Source organism: Hippocampus bargibanti, linkage group LG18 (assembly GCF_051943395.1).
Source record: "Hippocampus bargibanti isolate YZ-2025 linkage group LG18, ASM5194339v1, whole genome shotgun sequence".
Classification (NCBI taxonomy): domain Eukaryota; kingdom Metazoa; phylum Chordata; class Actinopteri; order Syngnathiformes; family Syngnathidae; genus Hippocampus; species Hippocampus bargibanti.
In genome coordinates, this window is record NC_142751.1 from 2,087,587 (window position 1) to 2,115,407 (window position 27,821).

Here is a 27,821-nt window from a genome sequence, read left to right on the forward strand (position 1 = left end):
GAAAGGGAGCAAGGCTAGAAGCTTAGGGTCAGGGTTTAAGTTGTTCTATCGTGGTGAAAACAGAAAGAGAAATGGAGTTGGGGTTATCTTAAAATATGAGTTTGTTAGGAATGTCTTGGAAGTAAAAAGAGTGTCAAATAGAACGATGAGTCTGAAGCTAGAAATTTAAGGCGTGATGTTCAATGTTGTTTATGGGTATGCCCGACAAGTAGGATGTGACCTGGCAGAAAAGGAAACATTTTAGTTGGACTTTGATGAAGTCATACAGAACATCCCGAGAAGTGAGAGGGTTGTAATTGGTAGAGAATTCAATGGACATATAAGCGCAGGAAACAAAGATGATGAGGAGGTGATGGGCATGTTTGGAGTCCAGATGAGGAACGCTGAAGGACAGATGGTGGTTAACTTTGCAAAGAGAATGGAAATGGCTATTGTAAATACTTTCTTTCAGAAGAGACAGGAACATAGGGTGACCTATAAGAGTGGAGGCAGAAGTACACAGGTAGACTACATTTTGTGTCAACGGCGCCATCTAAAGGAAATCAGTGACTGCAAAGTAGTTGTTGGTAAGAGTGTAGCCAGATAGCATAGGTTGGTGGTGTGTAGGATGACGCTGGCAGTGAGGAAGATGAAGAAACCAAAGGCTGAAGTGAGGACAAAATGGTGGAAGTTGAAAAAGGAAGTGTTGCATGACATTTAGGAAGGATGTAAGACAAGCACTGGGTGGGCAATAGGTCCTTCCAGATGACTGGCAAACTGCAGCAAACATAATCGGAGACACAGGTCGGAAAGTACTTGGTGTATCGAGTGGGAGAAAGGTAGATAAGGAGACTTGGTGGTGGAATGGGGAGGTGCAGGAGTGTATACAGAGAAAGGGGTTAGCAAAGTAGAAGTGGGACACTGAGAGGACGGACGAGAGTAGACAGCAGTACAAGGAGATACAGCGCACAGTAAAGTAAAGTAAAGGTGGCAAAGGACAAACAAGAGGCCTATGATGACCTTTATGCTTGGCTGGACAGCAAGGAAGGTGAGACTGATCTTTAGAGGCTGGCGAGACAGAGAGACAAAGATGGAAAGGACCTGCAGCAGGTTCGGGTGATTAAGGATAGAGATGGCAATGTATTAACAGGTGCCAGTAGTGTGATGGCAAGATGGAAAGAGTACTTTGAAGAATTGATGAATGAGGAAAATGAGAAGGAACAAAGAGTAGAAGATGTGACTGTTGTGGACCAAGACGTAGCAAGCGTTAGCAAGGATGAAGTGAGGAGGGCGTTGCAGAGGATGAAGGGGGAAAGGCACTCGGGCCTGATGATTTACCAATCGAGGTATGGAAGTGTCTTGGGGAGGTGGCGGTGGTGTTCCTGACTGGGTTATTCAACATTATTTTAGATGGTGAACAGATGCCTGAAGAATGGAGACAAAGTGTACTCGTGCCCATTTTTAAGAACAAAGGACATGTGCAGAGTTGTACTAATTACAGAGGAATAAAGTTGATGAGCCATACAATGAAACTCTGGGAAAGAGTAGTTGAAGCTAGACTAAGGGCAGAAGTGAACATTTGTGAGCAGCAGTATGGCTTCATGCCAAAAAAGAGTACGACAGATGCAGTGTTTGCTTTAAGAATGCTGATAGAGAAGTATAGAGAAGGTCAGAAGGAATTGCCTTGTGTCTTTGTAGATCTGGAGAAAGCGTATGACAGGGTGCCCAGAGAAGAGCTGTGGCATTGCATGAGGAAGTCTGGAGTGACGGAAAAGTATGTCAGAGCGGTGCAAGACATCTATCATGACTGTAGGACAGTTGTGAGGTGTGCTGTCGGAGTGACTGAGAAATTCAAGGTGGAGGTGGGACTCCACCAGGGGTCAGCTCTGAGCCCCTTCTTGTTTGCTATGGTGATGGACAGGCTGACAGACGATGTTAGACAACAATATCCTTGGAGCATGATGTTTGCAGATGACATTGTGATCTGTAGCGAGAACAGGGAACAGGTGGCGCAGAACTAGAGATGTGGAGATATGCCCTGTAAAGGAGAGGAATGAAGATCAGTCGCAGCAAGAAGGAATACATGTGTGTGAATGAGAGGGATCCAAGTGCAAGAGTGATGCTACAGGGAGAAGAGATAAAGAAGGTGGAGGATTTTAAGTACTTGGGGTCAACTGTCCAGAGTAATGGAGATTGTGGAAAAGAGGTGAAGAAGCGTGTCCAGGCAGGCTGGAGCGGCTGGAGAAAAATGTCAGGTGTGATGTGTGATAGAAGGGTCTCAGCTTGGATGAAAGGAAAAGTGTATAAAACAGTGGTGAGACCAGCCATGATGTTTGGACTGGAGACGGTGCCGCTGAAGAAAAGACAGGAATCAGAGCTGGAGGTAGCAGTGCTGAAGATGTTGAGGTTTTCTTTGGGAGTGACCAGGTTGTATAGGATCAGGTATGAGTACATTAGAGGGACAACTCATATTAGAGGCTTTGCAGAGAAAGCCAGAGAGGCCAGACTGAGATGGTTTGGACATGTCCAGAGGAGAGAGAGTGACTATATCGGGAGAAGGATGCTGAGCCTTGAACCAGGCAGGAGACCGAGAGGAAGACCAAAGAGGAGGTTTATGGATGTGGTCAATGACATGTCCAGAGGAGAGAGAGTGACTGTTGTGTCCGGAGGAATGAGAGAGGAGAGTTGCTTTGTCAACGTGTATATTGTGCCACCATCTTAGTCTACCTGCGGTCGTGACGTCACCGCTGCTTTTCGACCTGTCGCAACATTCTGTAGCAGTGTGACATATGCTACATTTACCCCCCCCCCTCCCTGAAGGAACCAAAAACACTCTGTAACAAGGGAAACCGGGTAGACTGCCGGTTTCCCTGCTTAGCCGTGTGGGTTATTCTGCCACGCGATAGGCTAAGCACTGGCTAGGGTCTGAACATTCAAAATATGTGATAATTGTCCAAATTACCAAAGGGCAAAGGCGAACGCGAGCTGGCCGAGGCTCTGGCCCCACGGGCACGGCTGGTTCACCGCGCTCTTCGAGGCGTCCCATCGGTGTTCTCTGATGTGTGACAGGACGTCAGTAGTCTTTGCCTGAGAAGTCGTTCGAGGGGTTCGGTGCCGCCACTCTCCTTAGGCGGCTGGCATGCCAACGCGACCCGTCAGCCAGACAGAACGTGGTCGGTCCGAGTTGGACAGTAATCTGGACTGGTGCTGTCCAGAATGAGTCCAAATTGTGAGAGCAGCTCGGCCGGCGAATGCGGACCCAGTCCGACACAGTCAGTGTGGGTTGCTTCGTCCGGCGCTTGTCGTTGGGCCCTCTGCTGGCTGAGGAAGAGTAGGGCAGGCCGTCTGCTTGGTTGGAGCTTTCTCCACCCCCGTTGGCCTGGGGGTGAATTGTGGCACCCGCATTGTCAGAGATAGAAAAGCCGAGTGCACAAAAGAAGTCCAAGCCCAAGAGGTTGGCGCCATGACGGGATATTTGGAAGGTGAAGGGGGGGAGAGTCCTCGAGCCATAGCGCACTGTGAAGGTGGCAGTGCCCACCATACCAATCTTAGTTTGGCCATAGCCAAACAAGTCCTCAGCATTGGCCTCGATCTGGAGATGAGGAAATAGCCGTCGAACTGTGGACACGTTCAACAGTGACCTGGAGGCTGCCGTGTCGAGCAGGAGAGGTAAGCTCACTCCATCCAGTTCCACTGTGCACCACTTGAATGGCTTGGCGCGCGAGCCCACGCAGTGGATGGTGGTTCGCCTCGGCTGGTCTGCTGAGCGGCGCGGCGGGTATGTTGACGTGGGAGCAGAGCGGCACATCCTGGCGAAGTGCTTCCTCCTTCCGCAGTGCTGGCATCTCTGTCCAATGGCTTTGCAAGTTGGCGCGCGTGTGTGGTGCCAGGCAGACCCACAGTTGGCACAAGGTCTGCGTGTGTTGGCCCATTGATGTCTGACGACATTTATCTCGGTACGGTCGTAGGTGAAGGTGGGAGCAGAGCGGCACATCCTTGCGAAATGATTCATCTTCCCGCAGCGTTGGCATCGTTGTCCGGTGGCTCTGCAAGTGGGCGCACGTGTGGGATGCGAGGTTGACCCACAGTTGGCACAAGGCGTGCGTGCATCGGCCCCTTGACGTCTGGCCACATTTATCTCGGCACCGTCGTATGTAGCGGTGGAGTCGTAGGTGAAGGTGGCGTCTGGGAGTGGAGGGGTTGGAGCAACAATCTGTGCCAACGCGGGAGAGTGTGAAGGTGTGGGTGGGTTCACGAACCGAGCCGTTAATTGTGCTGCGTTCTCCAAAAGAAACGCCATTTCCACAGCCTTCGATAGTGGGAGGTCGTCAGGGGACAATAACAGTTTCTCCCGTAGTTTGGGATCAATCGTGTGCTCGGCGAGTTGATCCCTAATCATTTCCTCCTCCAAGCGGCCGAATTTACAGAGGCCCGCTAAACACCGCAAGTCGGCAAAGTAGTGGTGTACCGACTCGCCTGTTCGTTGCCGTCGTTGACGGAAGGCAATCCGCTGGACAATCACGCCCTGAGGTGGGGCGAAATGTCGGGCCAATAAAGTGACACAATCCCCGTACGTCTGCGTGGGTCCAAGAGAGCGAAAAATGCGCTGCCCCTCACTACCTAAACTGTGTATTAGCATAGCCGTTCGGCGTGCTTCGCTTGCCTCGTTTAGTCCGGTCGCCGTCAGATATGTCGTGAACGAGTCATACCAGCGGGACCACGGGACTGGTGGCTCACCGGGGAGCGCGAGAAACGAGGGGAGGGGAGCTGTGTAGAGGTCCATCTTCGTCGCCAATGTTGTGTCCGGAGGAATGAGAGAGGAGAGTTGCTTTGTCAACGTGTTTATTGTGCCACCATCTTAGTCTACCTGCGGTCGTGACGTCACCGCTGCTTTTCGACCTGTCGCAACATTCTGTAGCAGTGTGACATATGCTACAGTGACCATATCGGGAGAAGGATGCTGAGCCTTGAACTGCCAGGCAGGAGACCGAGAGGAAGACCGAAGAGGAGGTTTATGGATGTGGTCAAAGAGGACATGAAGGTAGCTGGTGTGAGAGAAGAGGATGCACAAAACCGGGATAGATGGAGTACATTGATTCGGTGTGGCGACCCCTGAGGGGAAAAGCCGAAAGGAAAAGAAGAAGATTCTGTCAAATATCCATTTTACATCAAGATCAGGTTGAAAGATTATTTTTTTGCATGAAAAAATACATTTAATCCAACATATAATCCTGATTGATTCGCAAACCTGTCAATTTCAATATTTGCTCCGTATTTTATCCGTTTTTTTTTTACCATTTCAAATAATATACGCCATACTATGAAGTTTATACGGAAAAACATTAAAATTGTGAACCAATTTTTTGATCGCTGCATACGGTCGGATTGATAAAAGCATGACGTGCACGTGTGCGGTAAACTGTCTGCATTTCTGCTTGTGCTAGCATTTGAAAAAAAATCAAATAATGTATGGCGTATTACCACTTTTATACGGGAAGTATAATCATTTATTAGGAAAGCTATTAGCCAAGGTTGAAAGGTTCGGTCAAATAAAACTTGTTTTTGAACGATGCTCTGTCACATTTTCTATAATGACACGGAAATTCCAGCAGGGGTCGCCACATGCATTCAACAGTTGTCATGCATACTTTGCCTAGCCCATCAACTTCCTGTCAGCAGTTGTTTGGTGAGAGCTAAAGTTGAAATTGCACCATTACATATTTTATTCAAAGAAATAGGACTCATACGTGCCCTAGATGCAATAGCAGTAGGGAGAGGACACCCTGAACTGGTCGCCACTCAGTCACAGGGCACTTAGAGGCAAACAAAATTTTGCATTCCCACAGAGTGGGAAGCAATCCTGCACACAAAAATAAGCGCATCGACAGTTACTCTATCAGCGCTTCTCCATCATAACAACATGTTATAAAGCATGAAAACAAATAAATACATTTCTGGATCCTATTTGAACTCATAAACGTTCCAAGTTGTCGTTTGATGAACCCCGTTCCATTTTTCAGTACAGCAAAGTCTCGTTATATCGATATTCTAGGGAGTCCGAAAAATATCGATATAACCGGGACTATCGATGTATCCGACCCTGCACGCATGTAATTTACTCTGTGCGTGCATAGAAATAGTATCGTAATAAGCGGGACTATCGATATAACCGATATCGATATAACGAGACTTTACTGTATTTGTGTAATCCAGAGGTCACGTTTCGAGGTGATTCGTATATTGAGAGCCATGTTGTTGTTTTTAACCAATTATTGACATTAACTTCACAGTGTGCACGAACCGCGGTCAGCGGTCATGGTTTTTAATTAGATGATGTTGTCACATTCTGGAACAGGTAAATCCAGATATAGCTCAGCCAAGTAAGCTTATACCCTTATTTAGATAGCGAGTCGTGTAACAGATGGACGTCGATTTTAAAAGATGCAATGCACTTGTGTCAACGACTGAATGATTGATCTCATTTTTATAACCCCTGAAGACAAATGAAGTTTGATGACGACTTTGATAATAATAAACAAATAAAAAAGACAAAAAAACACACATTAGGACGACCCACATATTTGGTTTGCTTGAAGCACACTTAGCTTTCTCATTAATGTTGATTCATTTGCTTTCTTTTGCATTATGTTTACATCATTTAAACCAAAACGTTTTGAATCACTCATACCTGAAATTTTGATCAAAAAAATTATTTTACACTTTGTGCAGTTTAATACCGCTCTATTCTTTTAAGCCTTCTGCTCACAAAGTGAGAATTGTGAGAATAAAGTGAGAATCTTGTCTACCATCATTTATTTTCCTTCAGTGGCTCTAATCCTGTTCCGTACGTAGCTCACTGACTACTCTATTGATGCTGTTTTTTCCCACTCGTTATAATCGCTTAACAGTCAAACACCGCCCACTCGACCGATGACTGACAGCTGTTTCACCAATGAGCTTTCCCCGATCTTGACCGGCCCTCTTCCTTTGCCCCCCTTGCCCCCCTCCGCCCCTCGTCCTCCTCGACTACCCACTCGAGCAGCAATCTCGCCTCTCGTTTCGCCGAAGAAATCCGAGCGAAAGTTCCAAACATGGAGGATCAACTAATAATGTCCGCTTGACTCCTGGGGAAGATTTTTTTTCCAAGGTAAGTTGAATGTTTTGGAAATGGAGTAAGTTGAGCAAAGCGGGGTGGGTAGGTGCGTGTGCGGCTGCCAGAAAGTTTATCCGGCTCGCTCTTTGAAACGCAGTTCGATGGGTGAGAGGGTGAAGGGGGGTATTACTCCGGTGTTTGTTTCCGCGGTGATGTGTCATGCTTCTATCTTGCTCTGCATGTGCGCAACTATCAACTATCAGCCTTTCATAACTTGTGCATGATTCTTATTTTGTGTCTGGTTTTATATGATCTGACTGAAAAGCGCACATAAACATGGAAGCAAATCAATTGTGATTGATCAATATGTGATCTTGAGAGACCTGTTATTTATTGCATTGTTTTTAACTCGTTCACTGCCAGACCATGTGCAATAATAATAATAATAATAATAATAATAATAATAATAATAATAATAATAATAATACATTTCATTTATAAACGCCTTTGAAAACTCTCAAGGACACTTTACAGTCACAGGATATCTTTTATGCGGGTGAGCAGCGGCAGACACACGCACCAGCGGAAGCCACACGCACCAGCGTTCACTCAACACCAGTGCCAGCGTTTTTGTCATTGTCACTTGAATTCCAAGACCCGCAGAATATTGAGAGTTTTAGGACTACATGAACATTCAATGCAGCGTAAGAAACCTTAGACTACAGGTGTCAAAGTCAAGGCCCAGGGGCCAAATCTGGCCCACCACATCATTTTATTCGGCCTGTGTAAGCAAATCTAGCACGTCGATTTCCATGATGATTGCGAAAATCCCAACCAAAATTTCAAATGGTCCCATGTAAATCACAATAAGTCATTATTCTTGACTTCAGATTTGAAAACTAGTTATTCATTCATCATGTGCGTTCTTTATGTAATATGTGGAGCAAATGAAACATGCTAATGGTTTCGCCAAAATTCCTAACGGCCCTCGAGAGGTAATCGTGACTACAATGTGGCCCGCGGCTAAAAATGACTTTGACACCCGTGCCTTAGACTCTCTTCTTTTATCAGAAAAAAACTTAAATCTTAAATGATATGGGCCTGGAGTTATCTGAGCTTGAAATGTGGGTGGCTGTCCAAAATACAATGCAATACAACACATATTCGTTGATATAGCGCTTTAACAACAGCTGAAGTTGGAACAAAGCGCTAAAATGGAAAAAAGGGAAATACTTCCCCCTTGTGGAAGGGAAAACCATTGCAGGGAGGACTTTTAACCATAGTCACTTCATTCTATTTGCTATGTGGCTGTAGAGCTATCTATCTCGCTGTCTAACTGGCTGTTAGCTATATAGCTGCGAATTAAACCTCTAAAGATAGAGGACACTGATTCGCTGTGGCGACCACTGAGGGGAAAAGCCAAAAGGCTACCTAGCTAGCTGTTTAATAGCTATCTATGAGCTATCTATTAGTTAGATAGCTAACTTTCTATCTTCAGTGATACCTCGATTTACAAACCCCTTGGTTTACGAACGTTTCGGTTTACGAACTTGAAATTCATGAAAATTTTACCTTGGCATACGAACTATTTTTCGGGATACACACGGAGCTGCCACAATGAGTGATGTGTCGTTCGCGAACGAGCCCGTTCTCCTTAGAGAAAATGGCAGCCGGCTTGTTTTGGTCCTCTATTCTCTGCCCCCAGTCGTCGGTTAAAGCCACGTGATTGGTCAAGAACGCAGCAGTGGGGGGGGGGGGGGGGGATACGGACAGAGAGTGAAGCCATTCTCCAAAAAAGACAATGGCTGCCAACATTTTTTTGTCCTCTATTCCCCGCCCCCAGTCTTCAGTTAAAGCCACGTGATTGGTCAAAAACGCAGCAGTGAGTGGAGGTGGCGTAAACATTAAATAGACAGGCAGACGACAGAGAAAGAGTGACAAAATGGATATAAAACAGTGACATTTGGACTTGTTTCAACTTTGATAGTTCAAAGGCAGAGTGTAGACTGCAAGGTTAAAATATTCCATCAATCAGGGTCCACAAATAACCCGCACAAGCCATCTGTACACTTGATGCAAAAAGCTATCAACCCAGCTAAACAGAACACAATTGATGAGGAACTAGGTAAAATTATCGCAGAGAAAGCACCTCCAAGGGATCATTCCTCAAGATGGCAAAAGAAGAAGGCTACGTTCCTCATCAAGTGTTTAATGCTGATGAAACCGGCCACTCCATTCCATCAAGCCATCAACGACCACCACACAGGTCAATAAAATGACTTTATCATATAGTACAGTTTATTTCTGGAATTATAATACCATAGCACATTTATTATACATAAAATAACGTATATTTTGTATAGTTTTAAGGCTGAGAAAATTAGGAAGTAGAAAATTATGTTTTATGGGGACCTGGGAACGCATTATTCTCATTTTAATGGTTTCCTATGGGAAATTAATTTTTGGGATAAACACTGTTCGCCTTACACACTCTGTCTGGGAACCAATTAAGTTCGTAAGCCAAGGTATCACTGTATTTGAGTTTTTCCGGGTTGAGTGAACGCTGGTTCGTGTTGCTATCTATTACCTTTGGACCTAGCTAGTTATCGATTTATTATCTATTAGCTATCTATCTAGCTAGTTATTAGTTACAGTATCTATTAGCTAGGTAGCTAGCTTTCTATCTATTTGAGTTATTTCTGGGTTGAGTGAACGCTGGCGCATGTGGCTGCCGCTGCTCATTATTATTATTGCCAGAGGGCTGGCCAGCGCTTTATCGGCATCCAATTAATAAAAAGCAAAATCGAACTAATTCAGGAATGGCGCTCTACGTCATATTTTAACTTCCCAAATAAATTTGTGAACGGCAGTGAATGAGTTCATGCATGCATATTGAATTTTTGTACTTGTTTGTTTGACGGTAAAATCTTCAAACTGAAAGCTGTGCACCACCACCACCACATCTCAAAAAACAAACAAATAAACAAACAAACAAACAAACAAACAAACAAACAAACAAACAAACAAACAAACAAACAAACAAACAAACAAACAATATCATACCTGTTCTAATGAGGCGGAGAGAAAATAGATGGTAAACGTTGATGCCGGTACTACAGATGTGGTTTCCCGCAGCCAACAAAGTGATCAAGGCTCTAAAGAGCGCCCAACAGGAATGCAAACAGAGCCACTCGAGACACCAAGCCTGGAGGGAGGAGGGGGGTTGGCGGCATCTGGGGAGTAGTCGTAGTCAAGGTGTTTTGCTTCAAATAAGCAGCAATTTGTACCCCACTCTTGAATGTCACTCCAATTAGGAAAGACACGTTTTGTGGAGGGAAACACGTCTTTTCGTATATTGTCGAAGTTGTTCAAGTCTCAAATGCAAAGTTAAGGAATTGCATTTTCAATTATTTCAATGTTGCTGAGTACAAGATGGCTTATCGGTGGAGGTTCATTCTCCAGCTTTTTGGCTTAATCACAATCAGAATCGAGTCGCTGGAAAAGGAGGTGGCCAGGGTGTGGAGGGTCCAGTAGGATTTTCTGCGCTTTTGTCTTGATTCTTGCAGCGTGCCAATCAGGAAAATTCTCTCTTTGGGTCAATTTGGTGAGAAAGTTACGATTTATCGCATTATATAACCAGAAAAGCTCTTTGTTACGTGTACTCTGTTTCCACAGTGAAGATAAAAATCCAACCGGTAGTTCAGCAAAATCACCCGTCTCGCCGTTCTTGAAATTTACCCGTCCCAAATAAAGTCTATTGAAAGTCTATTGAAAGTCTATTGAAAGAGAAAATGCTTTTTGAATTGGAATTTTATCTCTACAATATCAAAATATAGTCTTAAAAATTAAATAATAATAATAATAATAATAATAATAATAATAATAATACAGTAAAGTCTCATTATATCGATATTCTAGGGAGTCCGAAAAATATCGATATAACCGGGACTATCGATATATCCGACCCTGCACGCATGTAATTTTCTCCGTGCGTGCATAGAAATAGTATCGTAATAAGCGGGACTATCGATATAACCGATATCGATATAACGAGACTTTACTGTAATAATAATAATAATGATAATAATAATAATAATAATAATAATAATAATAATAATAATAATAATAATAATAATAGTAATCATACATTTAATTTCTAAGCGCTAATAATCATAATACATTTAAATATCGTATTTATTCGAGTATAACGCGTACACATGTACACATGTACACATTTAAATACCGTAATTAGTCGAGTATAACGCGGACACGTGTATAACGTGCACCCCTAATTTTCAATTAAAAATCGGTATATAATTTTGTTTACGTTTTTCTCGGCTCAGTAACTGTATATCAATTAAAATATAAAGAACACTGAATGTAATGGATGTTGATAATTGTGCAAAACAGCAATGTTTAACTCATTAGAGACCAGAAGCATCTTGGATAAGAAGCGAAACGTCCGACACCTTCAAAAAAGTACAGATGACGGCTGAAGAAACCTTTTGATCAATGTTTAACTCACATTTCAGTGTGGGCGAGGCGAGGAAAGGAAATGAAGCGTAGCTAAAAAAATGCTAATAAACAATCAAAAAAAAAAGCACTGCATGTGATCCGGGCCTTTCCGAGAATCAAAACTGAAGGGCGAGAATAGCCGTGGAAATGCTGCCCCCTCCGGGAAGGCATAAAGCATTAAATATAGATGATAATTTTTTTCCCAGGCCTCGTTTATAACTAACTCGCACTCAAACTTTGAGTACTTTTTAGGTAGAAAATTGTGCGCGATATATTTGAATAAACCTTCAAGTCCCATCTCAAAACCCACCTATTTAAAATTGCATTTTCTGTGTAGCTCTCTCTCCGGTTTCTATTTATAATTGTATTTTATTTATTGCATTGTATTTGTGATTGTATTTTATTTATTATAGTACATATGCAAGGTGCGACTGCAAGGTGTCCTTAAGAGCTTTGAAAGGAGCTTAAAATGTAATGTATTATTATTCTTATTAAAAGTCATGGGTTTGTTTCAGAGCGAAGACATTTCAACCATATCAATTTTTTTGGGTACTGTTTCTGCTCAGTGGGGTCAAAATTGTGCTGGAAATGATCCTAGATAGGTTAGGGTGAGAAATGGGGTACGATTTAGACAACTCGCTATCAAATTGTAGTGCACATATAACGGAATCTAGACAAATGACCATTCATACTCACATTCGCCGTTAAGGACGCCAAAAGCAGGAGCGGAGATTGGTCACCAACTCCAGTACTCGAGGGCACCTATCCTGCATCTGCAACGCTCCTTATCAAGCTCTTCAGAAACCTGATAACAATCCAGATCATGTGAAGTGGTTAAGCTGGAATAGGGAATCATCTAAAAAAAGACCACACAAACGGATGGGAGACCTCAAGGACCAAGTTGGGGGCTTCAACTTGATCCTTGAGGTCTCCCATCCATTTGTGTAGCTCGAAAATCAAGGACCTCAAGACCTCAAGGATCAAGTTGAAGCCCCCAACTTGATCCTTGAGGTCTTGAGGTCCTTGATTTTCGAGTCATCCAATAACCTAAAACCCAGATGTCGTTTTTCGACTTGCGATCCAACAATTTCTACCGAGGCATAAAACTAGATTTTTTTGTGGGGGTTTGGGGGGAGGTCTGGCTCAGTTCATTTTTCGTAGCTCAACTTTCCTTGACACTGAATTTGGGATCTGGTTTCAGTTTCTCGTCAGCTTCCTCGTCGTCTGCAGACAGCTCTTACTGGCGATGCTATCAATCTCTTCTCCGGCATGGGCCAAAACACACATCCAAGCACTGCAGATGTGTACATACCGGCTACATATGCATAAACCATATACATTTAGCTCATGCGGACGGATTCGGAGGTTTTAAACGGACATCAACGCATAATCACACATACTCCATTCTACCAAAACCTTCACTTTCGCATGCATCTGGAGCGTCGGTAATCAATTCAAAATTAGAGTGAAAGCTGCTCCTAGAACTTCAGCATTGCTTGCCAGCTCTGACTCTGAGGCTGTACTTCTCTTGCTATGTGTGTGTGTGTGAGAGAGGCGGAGGGAGAGAGCCAGCTTTTGATATTGAACCAACTTTGAGGGGCCCACAATAGGGCATTTCTTCAGCACTCTGCTTCTCTTTGCGTCGTCTATCCTTGCTCACTAAAAGCAGAGCTCAGTATTTTGCAGGAAGTACTTTGCAACAAAATAATCATCTGTCATGAAATGTCGCAGACAAAGCGGTTGGTCCCTTTCTAATCGAATCGTCCATCCCGATATTAACTCATTCGCTGGCATTTCTGATTTTATTCGGGAATTGAAAAGTGTGACGTGGGGCGCCATTTCCAAATTTGTTCTGGTTTTGTTTTTGTCTTGCTTGGTTGCAGATAAAGCGCTGGTAAGACCTCTAGCGATGTTTTTTTTCCCTTCCACTCGGGGGCAGCATTTGCCTTTTGTCCATGTTAGCGCTTTGCTACAGCTTCAGCTGTTGATAAAGCGCTAGCTATATAAATCAATATGCATGTATTGTATTGTATTGTATTGTATTTTTGACATCTACCCACCATTTCAGGCTCATATAACTACAGACCCATATAATTTAGGACTTAACCCTTTTTTTCTGACGAAAGAAGATATTCTAAGGTTTCTAACACTGCATGGAATGTTTCTGTAGTCCTAAAACTCAATAATCTGTGGGTCCTGGAATTTCAGTGAGTGAATTTGAGTGTATCACTACCTGCTATTAGCTGTACAGCTAGCTAGCTATTAGCTGTATAGATAGCTAGCTATTAGCTGTGTAACTAGCTAGCTAGCTCGATAGCTATCTATTAGCTCGCTATTAGCGAGCTAGCTAGCTTTTTGTCTATTTGAGTTACTTCTGGGTTGAGTGAACATTGGGGCGTGTGGCTGCCGCTGCTCACCTACAGAAAAGCGTATCCTGTGACTGTAAAATGACCTTGAGAGTTTTGAAAGGTGTTTATAAATGAAATTCATGATTATTATGATTAATTATGACAAAAAACACATCTGGCAGTGAATGAGTTAAAATAAATGAACCAATGAAAATAACCATTGTAGGCTCCTGTTTGCCCAAAAAAAGTTTTACATGCATGAAAAAGGTAAAGCTCAGTTTCCTTGATGTATCTTTTCTCAAAACAATTATCCTGAAACCGAATGGTACAAAAAAAAAAGAAATATTTCACACAGCAAAACGCTAAAACTCAAAGTTATCGGTTATATTGTGGGAAAAAGCTGAAGGAAGAAGTTTTCCTTCTGCGGCAAGGTGACTCAGGTTATTTTCGACTCAATATGAATAATTGATCAACTTGTCAGTTTCAATTTGGAGTGAATCCATCATATTAGAGAAAACAGACCTATCCCTGAGGGAGGTAGTGGGGGCAACTACGTGATGTTTAACCGACCATGGAGAATACTTTGTAAGTTTTGCATGGGCCTTCAATGCCGTTGGGTGAAGGAGAGGGGTGGTTTTAAGTTTGCACATGATGACATCATTCTGTTGGAATGCCATTTGAAGATCCGTATGGAGCAGCTCCAACTTTTCACTGAAATTTTAATTTTGGATTGGATTGGACTGGATGTACCTTTATTCGTCTCGCAGTGGAGACATTGACATTTCACAGCAGCAAAGTTATGAAAGGAGGAGGAAAGGAAAGAAAGTAGAAAAACAAAATACAGGAGGGAAGGCAGCCACTCGCGCCACCATCTTGAAAAAAAAACTACATAAATAATATGACAACACAAAGACACAGAGTAATTCATTCTTCACCACTTGCTGTACCGTCTTTGTGACATGATGCAGTTCTAAATGCAGTTATTCAACACATTTTTGCACATCCCTGTTGCATAACTTCACATTGTGACTTATCCAATCATTTGTCACCATTCTTTTCTACCTACCGAATGCCGCATGCTAACATTTGTTTTTTTTAAGGTTGTGAGTATAAGAGGATGAGACTGCAGTCTGGTAGTAGATGACAGTTCTTAGCAACACCTAAATGCGTTTGCTCTGCTGTCCTCACTTAGGTGGAAATTACTTCTAATTAGTGCGTCATTTGGTCAAGAAGCGGCGATTAAAAAAAAGCAATAATAATAATAATAATAATAATAATAATAATAATAATAATTAATTCTGGCAATAATAATAATGCATTTCATTTATAAGCGCCTTTCAAAACTCGTAAGGTCACTTTACAGTCACAGGAGGCGTTTTTCTTTGGGTGAGCAGCGGCAGCCACACGCGCCAGCGTTCACTCAACCCGGAAGTAACTCAAATAGATAGAAAGCTGGCTAATTGATAGCTAATAGCTAGCTATAACTAATAGATAGCCAACTAAATAGCCAGCTAACCAGCTAGATAGCAAATAGATAGATAGCTAGGTAGCTAGTTAGATAGCGAGATAAATAGCAAATAGATAGATAGATAGATAGATAGATAGATAGATAGATAGATAGATAGATAGATAGATAGATAGATAGATAGATAGGTAGCTAGCTAGATAGTATCGGTGCTTTAAGATCTATCAGGAGCATGTCCGCATTTATAAGCGTTTATTTAATTATGACTAGTTATGTACAGATGCTGATAAATGAAATATACTGTAGGAATGATCTTACTATTTAGTTACATTTTTGTGAGAAAGACAACCCTTCTCAAATGTTTGTTGAGAAGTCAAGATACAGACGCACGCCCGTATGTACACGTACTGTATCGCAACGTCAACAAACTTTCAACCTTCAACATCAGGCCAGTTCTTTTTTTCAATCTGATGTTGGGCATCACGATGAGATCACAAAATGCAAGAAACGAGAAATACCACCGATGGCAAGTTAGCCTTTCCGATTTTGCGCAACGGGTCACCGTGTCTCAGTAAAAACAAAATAAAAAAACAAAAATGTCCTATTTTGGCTTTGCTTCATTTGCTCACTTACTCCCACTGCAGGGCGTTGAGTCAACACAACAGACATAATCAAGTGGTGACATTCTCGATTCATTCAGGATCTCGTAGATCCGTGTGATTTTTAACTCCGGCAATGCAAGTCCAAATTGTAAACAAATACCCAGCTCGGTTCGGCGCTTCTTGTTCACTCCCTAGTTTCCTGGGCCTTGTTCACGGAAAATGAACTGGTCGTCTCTAAACATTTAGAAAAGCGCTACTCCTTGACCTGTTGTGTCAAAAAGTAAGTCAATAAATAAATATGTCTGTGTACGCTCTCAGTCGTACAGGAGTGGTCCATCGATGAGAAGGTTTCTTCAGCCGTCATCTGTACTTTTTGAAGGTGTCGGACGTTTCGCCTCCCATCCAAGAGGTTTCGTCAGCGAACTAAAGTCTTACTGGTCGTATCGGCCCTATTTATATATCCCTAATGTCCAGACATGGCGGCGCCGGACACAGCTATGATAGGTCCCTACTCTCAGGTTGGGGGGAGCAGAGGACCACTGCCTGTGGCCCCACTGATTGTTCCTACATTCCTGACTAACGACTGGCCCATTTCCCCCACTCCCACCGGTATCACCTCATCAGCATTACGAATGTTGCCTAACCTGTTTTGCCTAAGCATGAGTAAGTATGAACGATCCACATTGAACCTCACCCCACCAGACCGGTTCAATGAAGGATTTAGTTGTTTTATGAGAATCGCTTCTTTTACCCCCCTTTCAAACAATCTATGTTCTTTCGCGTTTAACCTCATTGTCGTCAAATGAGTGGTTGCTAGCTTTTAGGTGCAAATGTACTGCCGATTGAGGCCCACTTGTATTATCCCTGCGATGTTGATAAAGTCTTTTTTTGAGAATTTGTAGAGTCTCCCCAATGTACTGCTCTTTACAATTTTCATTCTTACAATGTATTGAATAAACTACATTAGATTGTTTTTCATTTGGCAACCTATCTTTTGGATGCACTAATTTTTGCGTTAACGTGTTTATCGGTTTGAAATAAGTAGGAATTTTGTGTTGCCAAAGGACTCTTTGTATTTTTTCTGAAACTCCTGCAATGTAAGGTACTGCTACTCCTCTCCTTTTTGTATCTTGAGATTTTTTGGTTTCATTCCCTATTCTTTATTTCTGACATTTGTTGAATGACCACTGAGGGTACCCACAGCTAGTAAGTGCTCTCCCGTAATGCTTTGACTCCTTTTCTCTACCTTCAATGCTTGTTGGTATTAGTTTAGCCCGATGCTGGAGGGTTCTGATAACTCCTAGTGTGTGTTGTAAAGGGTGGTTAGAATCAAAAAGTAAGTATTGGTCAATGTGCGTAGCCTTCCCAAAGACTTCTGTTTTTAGCGCTCTGTCCTCTTTCATAATTACTTTACAATCCAAGAAGGCTAGAATTAGTAATTAAATTAAAAAAATAAATAAATAAATAATGGAGGAATAAAGGAAAAATACACAGAAAATAAATAGAAAATTTAAAAGAAAAATAGAAGACCTAATATGGTACAACAAACAAAGAAACACATAAACAAACACAAAATAAATAGAGATAAATACAAAACTAAATAAATAAATACATTCAGAAAAAAATAAACGAATAAATACAATAATAAAGACAAAAATAGCAAAATAAAGAATAAAAAAAAATACAACATGAACCTATAAATAAATACATTTATAAAAAAAAATTAATGAATAAATAGAAAAATGAATAAACAAAAAACAAAAAAACCAATAAACACAAAACTAAAAAAAACAATAAATAAATAAATGCATTTATAAATAAATGAATAAACAAAGAGAAAATCAAATACATGAACAAAAAAACAAAAAAACAAACAAACTAATCAACACAAAACTAAAAAAAAAAACAATAAATAAATAACTTTATAAACAAATAAATGAATAAAAAAGAAAAAAAGTAATACATAAACAAATAAATAAACAAACTAATAAATAAATAAATAAATATAAAAATAGCTTACACTACTCCTTTGAGAAGCCTCAGCATTATTTTACCCAAAGTTTCAAAATGCTGGGCACATATCTCAACACTGTTTCACGTGGACGAGAACATTGTCAATTTTATTAGGTCTATATAATCCGCTTTGCGTCACTGCTCATATCAGCTATTCCAAACAAGCATCGCTGGCTTCCTGTTTACCAGCAGTCTGTCAGTGCCAGACCCAGACAAACTGCTCTGAGCTGTGTGGAAAAGGCTTTGTGTGATGATAGTAGCGTCTTACTAGCAGGGCGCTATGGTGTGATATAAAACAACACATTATCCCCCTCCCCCGCACTGACCTCCCTTAATGGTATTCTTTATGCATCGGTTAGCGGTATTCATTGTCAATCATTATACGGGCTAGTGGTTTCGACTGCTTTGTTTGACCCGACGCTCTTGTGAACAGTAAACAGAAGCACGCCTGTCTGTTTTCATGTTTTTGTTTTTAACTTTTCTCAGCATGAATCTTTTCCTCAATAAGACGCTACTTTCACTCTTCCTCTTTCCTCAGTGTTGTCGGTAGCAATGGGCAAAGACATGCAATTCTCATTTCCCAATATTCTATCCTACTGTTACTGTAAAAAAATGGCTGAAGCTGGAGTGTAAAACAACACACATCCACATCTGGGGAGCTATGCTGGGTCTTTGTGAACAAGCATCATTTAACCAAGTTTGATTCATTGAAAACCAATAAAATGCAATGAAAAAGCTGCAAAACGTTCGACGTGTCAACTGATTTGTTGTGTTCGGGAAAATAAAATAAAACAAAACAAAAATAGGCGTTTCTGTTATTCTTAGGAACTTTTACATTGGAGGCCCTGGGAGGCCGTTTGGGGTTAAAAAAGAAAACAAATTGGCATTGTAGTAAAATGCCACAGTCGTCAATCACGGCTAAATATGTGCATTCTATTTTGTGCATGCACACATTTTTGATTCTCGCTGTTGCATAAAACAGCAATCTCCAACTGCTTTATGTCTCTATAATTATTTCCAGCGGTTGTGTGGCGCCAGTCAAATGCACTTGGACGCTGCATTTACTCTCTCTTTCGCTCTCGAACACGAATGCACACACTCACACTTTTTTGCTTTTTTTTTGGCCCATGAACCTGCAGAGTTCAGTGCAGCAATCATCATCCGTGACTGACTGGGGGTATTCGTCGTTCATGCATTTGACAAAGGCTTTTTTTCCTGTCATTGTTTGGTCAATTTATCAGATCTGAACAATTTAACTCATTTATCTTTTTGGGGAATTGAAAATGACGTAGAGTGCCATTTCCTAATTTATTCGGGTTTTGCTTGGGTGCCGATAAAGCCCTGGCCATGGCCGCTGGCAATGTTTTTTCCTTGCACAAGGGGGCATCATTTCCCTTTTTTCTATGTTAGCGCTTTGTTCCAGCTTCAGCTAACATTATTTTAAAGCACTAACGTTTGCTTGTACTTTGGACAGCCACCCTCATTTCAAGCTCATATAACTCCAGACCCATATCATTTAGGAATTAAGTCTTTTTTCTGATGAAAGAAGATAGTCTAAGGCAGGGGTGTCAAAGTCATTTTTTTCAGAGGGCTACATTGTAGTTACGGTTTCCTGTCGAGGGCCTTTATGAATTTGGAGAAACCATTACAGTGTTTAATCGCCTCCACATATTACATCTAAAGCGAACAACAAATTGAAAAATAAATTGTTTTCAAATCTCAAGTTAAAAATAATGACTGTTATTGTGATTTACCCACGACAAATTGAAATTTTGGTTCGGACTTTCGCAAGTATCATGGAATTTCACAGGTTTGATTTGCCTTTGCGGGCCGACAAAAATGAGGTGGCGGGCCAGATTTGGCCCCCGGGCCTTGACTTTGACACCTGTGATTTAACTGCTTTAATTCACGAATTGATTCGGGAATTGAAAATATGATATAGAGCGCCATTCCCGAATTTGTTCGGGTTTTGTTTTTTCATGCTTGGGTGCCGATAAAGCACCGGCCATGGCCTCTGGCAATGTATTTTCTTTTTGACAAAGGGGCAGTAGTCCAAAACGTAAACAAAGTTTAGAAAGCGATGTTTAAAGATGTTCGTATAGCGAATTACCTTTTATTTTGATGACCAAGTATCGGCCGAAACTTCCTCCAACGAGGATTTTGAATGTTTTGTTGACATAATGCGGGTTAAAGGACAACCGACACCATTGTTTGTTTCCTAACTGACATCAGAAGAAAGTTTTATAGCATCTAAAATACCCAAAACACGCAGGCTGATATTTTTAGTCAAATGAAAAACACCAATAAAAATGACTTCAAGTGTCCCAAAACTGCCACAAAATGAGCTCGGAACTGGGGAGATTCCGAAAGTCCCGCCCCCCTTGTTCGTGACGTCACACCAGCATCACAAACTGCATTGCTCCAGAATCAAAACAATGGCTTCAGAGAATTCAGATTCGGAGAAGATGCTTTCTTGTTACTCATCCAGTTATGAATATGATTCAAATAGTTCTGAAGATGAAAGCATAAATGTTTGCAATCGATTAAAGAAGTCCTTCCGTATCAATTCGAGCCGTCTGGACTCCAATGCAGCGCCCAAAAAAATGCACAAGATGGCTCCATTGGAAATGGGCTGATTAGTCTGCTGGGAATTTGTGTAAACTTGCACCTTCTTTCTGCGTGTTACCGCAATTGGGTGCGACACACGATTCACCATCACGTTATTTATGTAGTTTTCCTTCTAATTTTGCGATCAACACAGTGTTTTCAGACGGAAAAAATACCCAAAATGCATTGTGTGTCGCTTTCTCATTCAGGGGCGTTCCCTCCGTGATGTCACTTAGGGCATCGTCATCAACTCGAAAACAAGACTTCATGAATATTCAGTGCGAGTCTTAAAACGTAAAATATAGCTATATGCGGTGGAATCTTTGTAAAATGCGCTCAGTAGAAGTCATTTGAAGTGACTTTACAAATTATGGACGCAACTTGTCCGGAGGTGTCGGTTGTCCTTTAATGGATAATGTAATGAGATCCTGTTTGCGTGTTTCTACGAATCCAACTATCTGCACACATTTTGCATTGTGTGAATATCTGGCATATGGTAGCCATTTTGCTCTGGCGGCAGAGCTCAAGGAAATTCCTGCATTGTCGTATTTAGCTCGGCGGGGTGCTTACTCAGTCACTCAAACAAGCACGCGCACACGCAGGCATAGACCGCAATTGAAGTTTGTGTGTTCCAAATTAATCCGGGAATGAGATCCTCGCATTTCTTAGCATGATATTATTCCGATTTTCTAGTTTAGAAAACAAAACAAAACTGCGATCGACACATTGTGCACATTGGCTTGTGCTATCTAAGTATACACATGGCAGCCATTATTTCTTGCGATGCGAGTCTTTGGGATTTTCCACAGATTGTATATGGCTGAGACTTTTGGAGAAAACTAACTTGATCAATGTGTCCCATTTGGACGACCATCATGCATGTGTTTTTCATTTCTACGGAGATTTAAATACCTCACATTGCTCCTAAACCTCAATTATTCTCTCATTGTCAAAAAATCATTTCAAGTACATCCCCATTGTTACAAATATTATGCCAATGGTCTGTTAAATATGATCTGGATTTGATTGGTTTCAATGCCAAGTCCTTAACCGAAAAATGCATTGAGCTCACTTCAGAAAAATAAATAAATAAACAAACAAATAAATAAATAAAATAGAACAGGACAGACTATAAAATAAAGTAGAATAGTAAAATAAAATATCACAGAATCTAAAATAAACTAATAAAATAGAACACAAGATAATATAATGTAAAATAAAAAATAAGAAAATAAGCAAAACTAAGAAAATAAAATAGAGCAGAACATAACAGAAGACAAAAAAATATAGCAGAACATAAAATAAAGTAATCAAATAAAATAGAAAATAAAAAAATAAGAAAAAAAAACTACTACTAAAATAAAATAGAACAGAAAATAATACAATGTAAAACAATAAAATACAACAGAACATAAAATAAAAGAAATACAATAGAACAGAACAGTCTTCTTCTTTTCCTTTCGGCTTTCCCTTCAAGGGGTCGCCACAGCGAATCAGTAACCTCCATCTTCAGAGGTATGATACGCATGTTTGTTTTGGCCCAGCTTTTACGTCGGATGCCCTTCCTGACACAACCCTCTGTAGTATAACCCAAAATAATAAAATAGAACATAACAGAATATAAAATAAAATAATAAAATAGAACGTACCATAATATAATATAATAAAAAATAAGAAAATAAACTAAAATAAGAAAATAAAATATCACAGAACATAATAGAATATAAAATAATAAAATATAACAGAACATAAAACTAAAGAATAAAATAGAACAGTGTAAAATAATATAATAAAATAAAATAGAACAAAACAGAATATAAAATAACATAATAAAAGAAAATAGAACATAACATAAAATAAAATAGAACATAACATATAATATAAAATAAAAATAAGAAAATACATGTTCTAAAATAACAAAATAAAATAGAACAGAACATCATAGAATAGAAATAATAAAATAGACCAGAACCGAATAGAAACAAACACACAAGTAAATAAATAAATAAATACATAAATAATAAATAAATAAACACATTGCCTTGCCGTTTGAATCGAGGTCTCCGGCATTCAATCAAGCGAGATATAAGCTATACTAGCTTATATCTCATGAATGAACCCCATGTTTCACAAATCCTTTCAAAATAGGAATCCGACTCAAATGGAGCGTGTTTGAGCGTGGAACAGATAAAAGCTTTTTGTTGGTTTGAGTTTGTTCCCCTTCATCACACACCCACAACCCATTTGGTGGTGTGGGGTAAGTAGTCATTCATGCAAAAAATGCTAAGTCGTCTTATCTAAACAAACACACTCGTAACCACCCCCTGTTCTCAAACGCTTCACATATGGGTACACGCGCACTCGTCACTCTCGGCAAAATTGCCGCCGCTAGAAACGGCCAGATGAGTGTTGCACTGGTTGCCGCAGCAACTGGGATCAACACAGGCGCCATTGTTGCGCTGCCCCATTAACATGACATTCTGGCTTGACCCTCCAATCTTGTTGTTTCAGTGCTTGTGCACACATGCGCGAGCACATACGCAGTGAGGTGATACCTGAACTGCGCCCATTTGACCTCGTCGATACAGAATCGAAAACCCAATGTACAACGTTAACAAAATTAAACAGCCGTCTATGATATTGTGCCGCACACTCGAACGTCCAGTGAAACACGATATTCGCTCATTTGGTAGCGTGTGAGTGATATCGGAAGGAAACTCAACTGGAAAAGAAAAAGGTGAAGTCAACTACCATATTTATCGTTCCAAAAGTCACAGTACTTTTCAAAGTTTGGCTAGTTGTACGACTTTTCACTCATGAAAATAAATCAGATTTTCTGCAGTACAAATGCACCTAAAAGCTAGGAACCACACATTTGACGACAGTGAGGTTAAAATCTTCGCGAAAGAAAATAGATCGTTTGAAAGGGGAGTAAAAGAAGCTATTTTCATTAAACAGCAAAACCCCTCACTAAATTGCCATGGTGGAGTGAGGTTTAATTTGGTTCGTTCTTACAATAGACTTCTCAGACCACATATGCTTAGTTATGCTGATGAGGTGATACCGGGGCAAATGAGGCAATCAGGCCAGTCGTAGACCCCATAATCAGGCAAGCCAATAGAAGTAATCAGTGTAGCCTCAGGGAATAGTCCTCTGCTCCCCCCCAACCTGAGAGCGGGGACCTATCATAGCAGAGTCTGGCACCGCCACGTCTGGACAGTAGGGATATATATATAGGGCCAAAACTACCAGCAATTTTTTTGTTTGCTGATGAAGCCTCTTGGATAAGAAGTGAAACGTCCGACACCTTCAAAGAAGTACAGATGACGGCTGAAGAAACCTTCTCATCGATGGACCACTCCTGTACGACTGAGAGCTTACACAGACAGATTTTAAGAGTAACCTCGAATAACCACAGCACACTTGAACAATTGAGTTTCCAAATGATCGGAAGTGAAGCAGTGCAGGTTTGGAACCTATTTAAATAAATAAATAAATAAATAAATACATCGAAGGCTGCAGTGTCACCTCTGAGGTCAGTTGGGCGTGCGCTCTTACGCTTTCTGACACCTTCCGTATTTCCTGCTTTAGGAAATAATCGAAATAGAACAGTGGCGTCAAACCGATGCCATTGCCAAACTTGCACAGGCCGTACAAGAAATTGTGTAAGCAAGTTAACGATGACTATAATTACAATTATTACGACTATTGTCACGATTTGCAAGCTGCTGGTGGTGGTGGTGGACCCCCAAAAAAAAAAGCAGGCAAGAGGGAGGTGCAGAGTGTATTTGACAAATGGTATTAAATTAAGTCCACAGGAACAAAATCCCAAACCACAAAGTCATCAGAACAAAAAGGTTCAAAGTAGCAAACAAAACCACGAATGAGCTAGATATAAGCTATCAAGCTCGCTATTGAGTTTGCTATCTATTATCTAACTATCTTGCTCTCTATCTATTTGAGTTATTCTAGCTAGCTTTCCATCTATTTGAGTTATTCCGGGTTGAGTGAAGGCTGGCACGTGTGGCTGCCGCAGCTCACCCACAGGAGAACTGATCCCTTGACCGTGACTTTGAGAGTTTTGAAAGGCGCTTAGAAATTAAATGTATTATTATTATTTTGAACACGAGGACGGTGATGAGGAAATGGGATTTTTGAGGTCTGAACTTTGAAAAAATTGCATATTTTCCAGGGTATAAGGCGCACCCAAAAGCCTTCATTTTCTTTAAAAGATAACCCCGCTACTTATACGCAGGTGTGCCTTATATGTGAAGTCATATTGAGCCACAACAGGTCTTGCAACGACTGTCATCAGCCACCGCCCCCTGTAAAAAAAGTCGTGCGTAAACCCAGCCTCTATTGTAGCACCTTCTAATGTGCCTTGTACAAGTAACATTCAAGTGACGACCGGCGCGATTTACGACCACCCATACTTACGACCACGACCGCCAGACCCTTTTTTTTTTAATTGTACGCCTGGCACCGTAACGCGCGAGAAGCCGGCAACGCGTACTACAATTTTGGCCAGCCAGCATCTCACTCTTGCACAGCAATCTACTGCACAGCTAAATCTTCTGTACTACTGTACACTGCTTTTTTCTTTCCCGTCCGAGCGTGTGTGTCGGGTAACCTCTTAAGCCGTGCGTATTTGGGTCAGTAGAACGCGTGAGCGCCGACACTAAAAGGTCAGTAAAATTTTATAAATAAACTGGATTTGGTTTGGTATACATTACAGGTGGAGGTATACAGTCATAAAAATAGATAATATTAAATATAAAACGATAAAAACGACATTAAAAGGTATAACGTATAAAAGGTATAACGTATAAAAGGTATATAAATAAACTGTACAGTAAAAAGTTTGGTATACATTACACGTACAAGTACATAGTAATAAAAATCGATAATCCGAAATATGAAATGATAAAAATGACACTAAAAGTATTCAAATTTAGAAATGAACTGTAAACAGTTTGGTATATAATAGTATTCAATAGAAAATGTTGCTTCAAAACAACAGATTGACATCTTTTACTCTCCTGTCGTATAAACCTCGCATCGGCCATCTTGAATGGATTTTGACTTACGACCATTTGACCGTTTTGTCAGAACGGAACCTGGTCGTAAGTCGGATGTCACCTGTCTTTGGAAAACTTTGATATATTTATATATTATATCTGGAATTTTTTTGTCGTTCATTGGGGGTGCGCCTTACACTCTGGTGGGCTTTATATTCTGGAAAATACGGTAATTTCCCTGGCGGAGTGACCTATATATTTTTTTCTTCTACTGCATGTAATTATTTAATAATTATTTTTCTGTGATGACTGTGATGAGCTATTTTTTCAACACTTTCCATTTTTACTATTGTCTCCCACTTTCCATCTTGCTTTTGCCTCGTAAAAGTAAATACACAAATAAATAAAAAATGAGTGAATGTGCAGTGGCATGCAGCGCGAGTGACTCACGGTGCGGGATCGCACTGGCACGGTTAAAAGTGTGCACTTTTGAATCCGATGTGTCATGGTGCAAGTGTGCGTGCAACTTATTTTAGCAGAAAGTTGTTTTTTCTTATTAGCGAAGGATATGTTTTTTGATGTTTGGCAAGTACACACTCCACTTTTCTTAACCGCTCGTTAAAATTCAAGCGTCGGAGTGTGAGCTAATGCTTGACCTCTGTCACAATTCCTCGGTGCTCAACCTTTGCTTCATTTCTTGAATGGGTTTCATACCATGAAACAAAACCTAGACACTGGTTTAGATATGTGGACGATACCTTTGTCATAAAAAAAGAGAAATTCAATCCTTCACAGATCACCTCAACTTGGTAGACATCAACATTAAATTTACTCATGAGGACATTAAAGAGAACCAACTTGCCTTTTTGGATCGTAAAGTAATTATAAAAGAAGACAGAGCGCTAAAAACAGAAGTCTTTAGGAAGGCTACGCACACTGACCAATACTTACTTTTCGATTCTAACCACCCTTTACAACACAAACTAGGATTTATCAGAACCCTCCAGCATAGGGCTAAACTAATACCAACAAGCATTGAAGGTAGAGAAAAGGAGTCAAAACATATGTGGAGAGCACTCACAAACTGTGGGTACCCTCAGTGGTCATTTAACAAATGTCAGAAAGAAAGAATAGGGAATGAAACCAAAAATTCTGAAGATACAAAAAGGAGAGGAGTAGCAGTACCTTACATTGCAGGAGTTTCTGAAAAACTACAGAGTCCTTTGGCAACACAAAATTCCTACTTATTTCAAACCGATAAACACTAAGGCATAGCAGAGTCCGGCACCGCCAAGTCTGGACAGGAGGGTGATATATATATAGGGCCTAAACTACCAGTAAGACTTTTGCTGACGAAGTTTCTTGGATATGGAAGGGAAACGTCCGACGCCTTCAAAGAAGTACAGATGACGGATGAAGAAACCTTTTCATCGACATACCATGGGAGGTTATATATACAGCTGGATCAGTTTTGTTTGGGGGGAGTGCCAAGCTGGATTTGTTTAGCATATTTTAAACATAGCAAAGAGAAGACGTACGTTCGGATGGCATTCCGCTGACGTATTTCATGGCTGCAATCGGCTGACTATATTGTCTCTTACGAGTAGATAGACAAATGTGACACTTGATGCTACGAGGGTGACGAAATCCTGTAGTGAGAGGGGTAGCTTGTGGGGAAAAACATGTTGACATTTGAGGAGTTAACCTATCAGCAGTTCTGGGCGTATTTGCTCTGCTATCTTTTCAAAAAAGTAAAAAAAAGCTGAAAATCTGGCAGTTTGATACATTCCAACGTTCCCCTACTTATGAACATTCGAGTTACGAACAACAGTACATAGGAACATTTTTGGAGTAACATATGTAGTATTACCTCCAGTTGTACATGTACATAGAGTATCTTGTATGCATATATTTGATGAAATGTTTATTTTTCAGTACAAAACAACACAGGTTGGCCTTAACGATACCATATTTATTCGAGTATAACGCACACACGTGTATATCGCGCAACCCTATTTTTCAATTAAAAATAGGTATACAATTTAGTTTCCCTTTTTCCCGACTCAGATCAAGCATTGTGATAAAAATACTTTATTGACAATGTAAACATTGAATAACAATGTAAACACTGAATGTATACTCTGGATATTGGCAATTGTGCAAAACAGCAAGGTTAATAAT

At 40.8% G+C, this 27,821-nt stretch overlaps 1 protein-coding gene and 1 long non-coding RNA gene across 3 annotated transcripts in view; one reads left to right on the forward strand and one right to left on the reverse strand.

The window, feature by feature from the left end:
* Window positions 1-4,244: 4,244 nt before the first annotated feature.
* LOC148884206 (uncharacterized) lies at window positions 4,245-27,267 on the reverse strand. Its single transcript, XR_016118327.1, has 4 exons — window positions 27,179-27,267; window positions 12,284-12,392; window positions 10,136-10,305; window positions 4,245-5,091 (listed from the first exon to the last, which is right to left on the reverse strand). It is a non-coding gene; the product is annotated as an uncharacterized LOC148884206 (long non-coding RNA).
* The window catches only part of il11ra (interleukin 11 receptor subunit alpha), a 53,717-nt gene continuing 32,895 nt past the window's right edge, over window positions 7,000-27,821 (forward strand). For both annotated transcript variants that reach the window (XM_089020941.1, XM_089020942.1), the window contains exon 1: window positions 7,000-7,126. The gene's annotated coding sequence lies outside the window, so the exon portion shown is untranslated. The remainder of the gene's footprint in view (window positions 7,127-27,821) is intronic.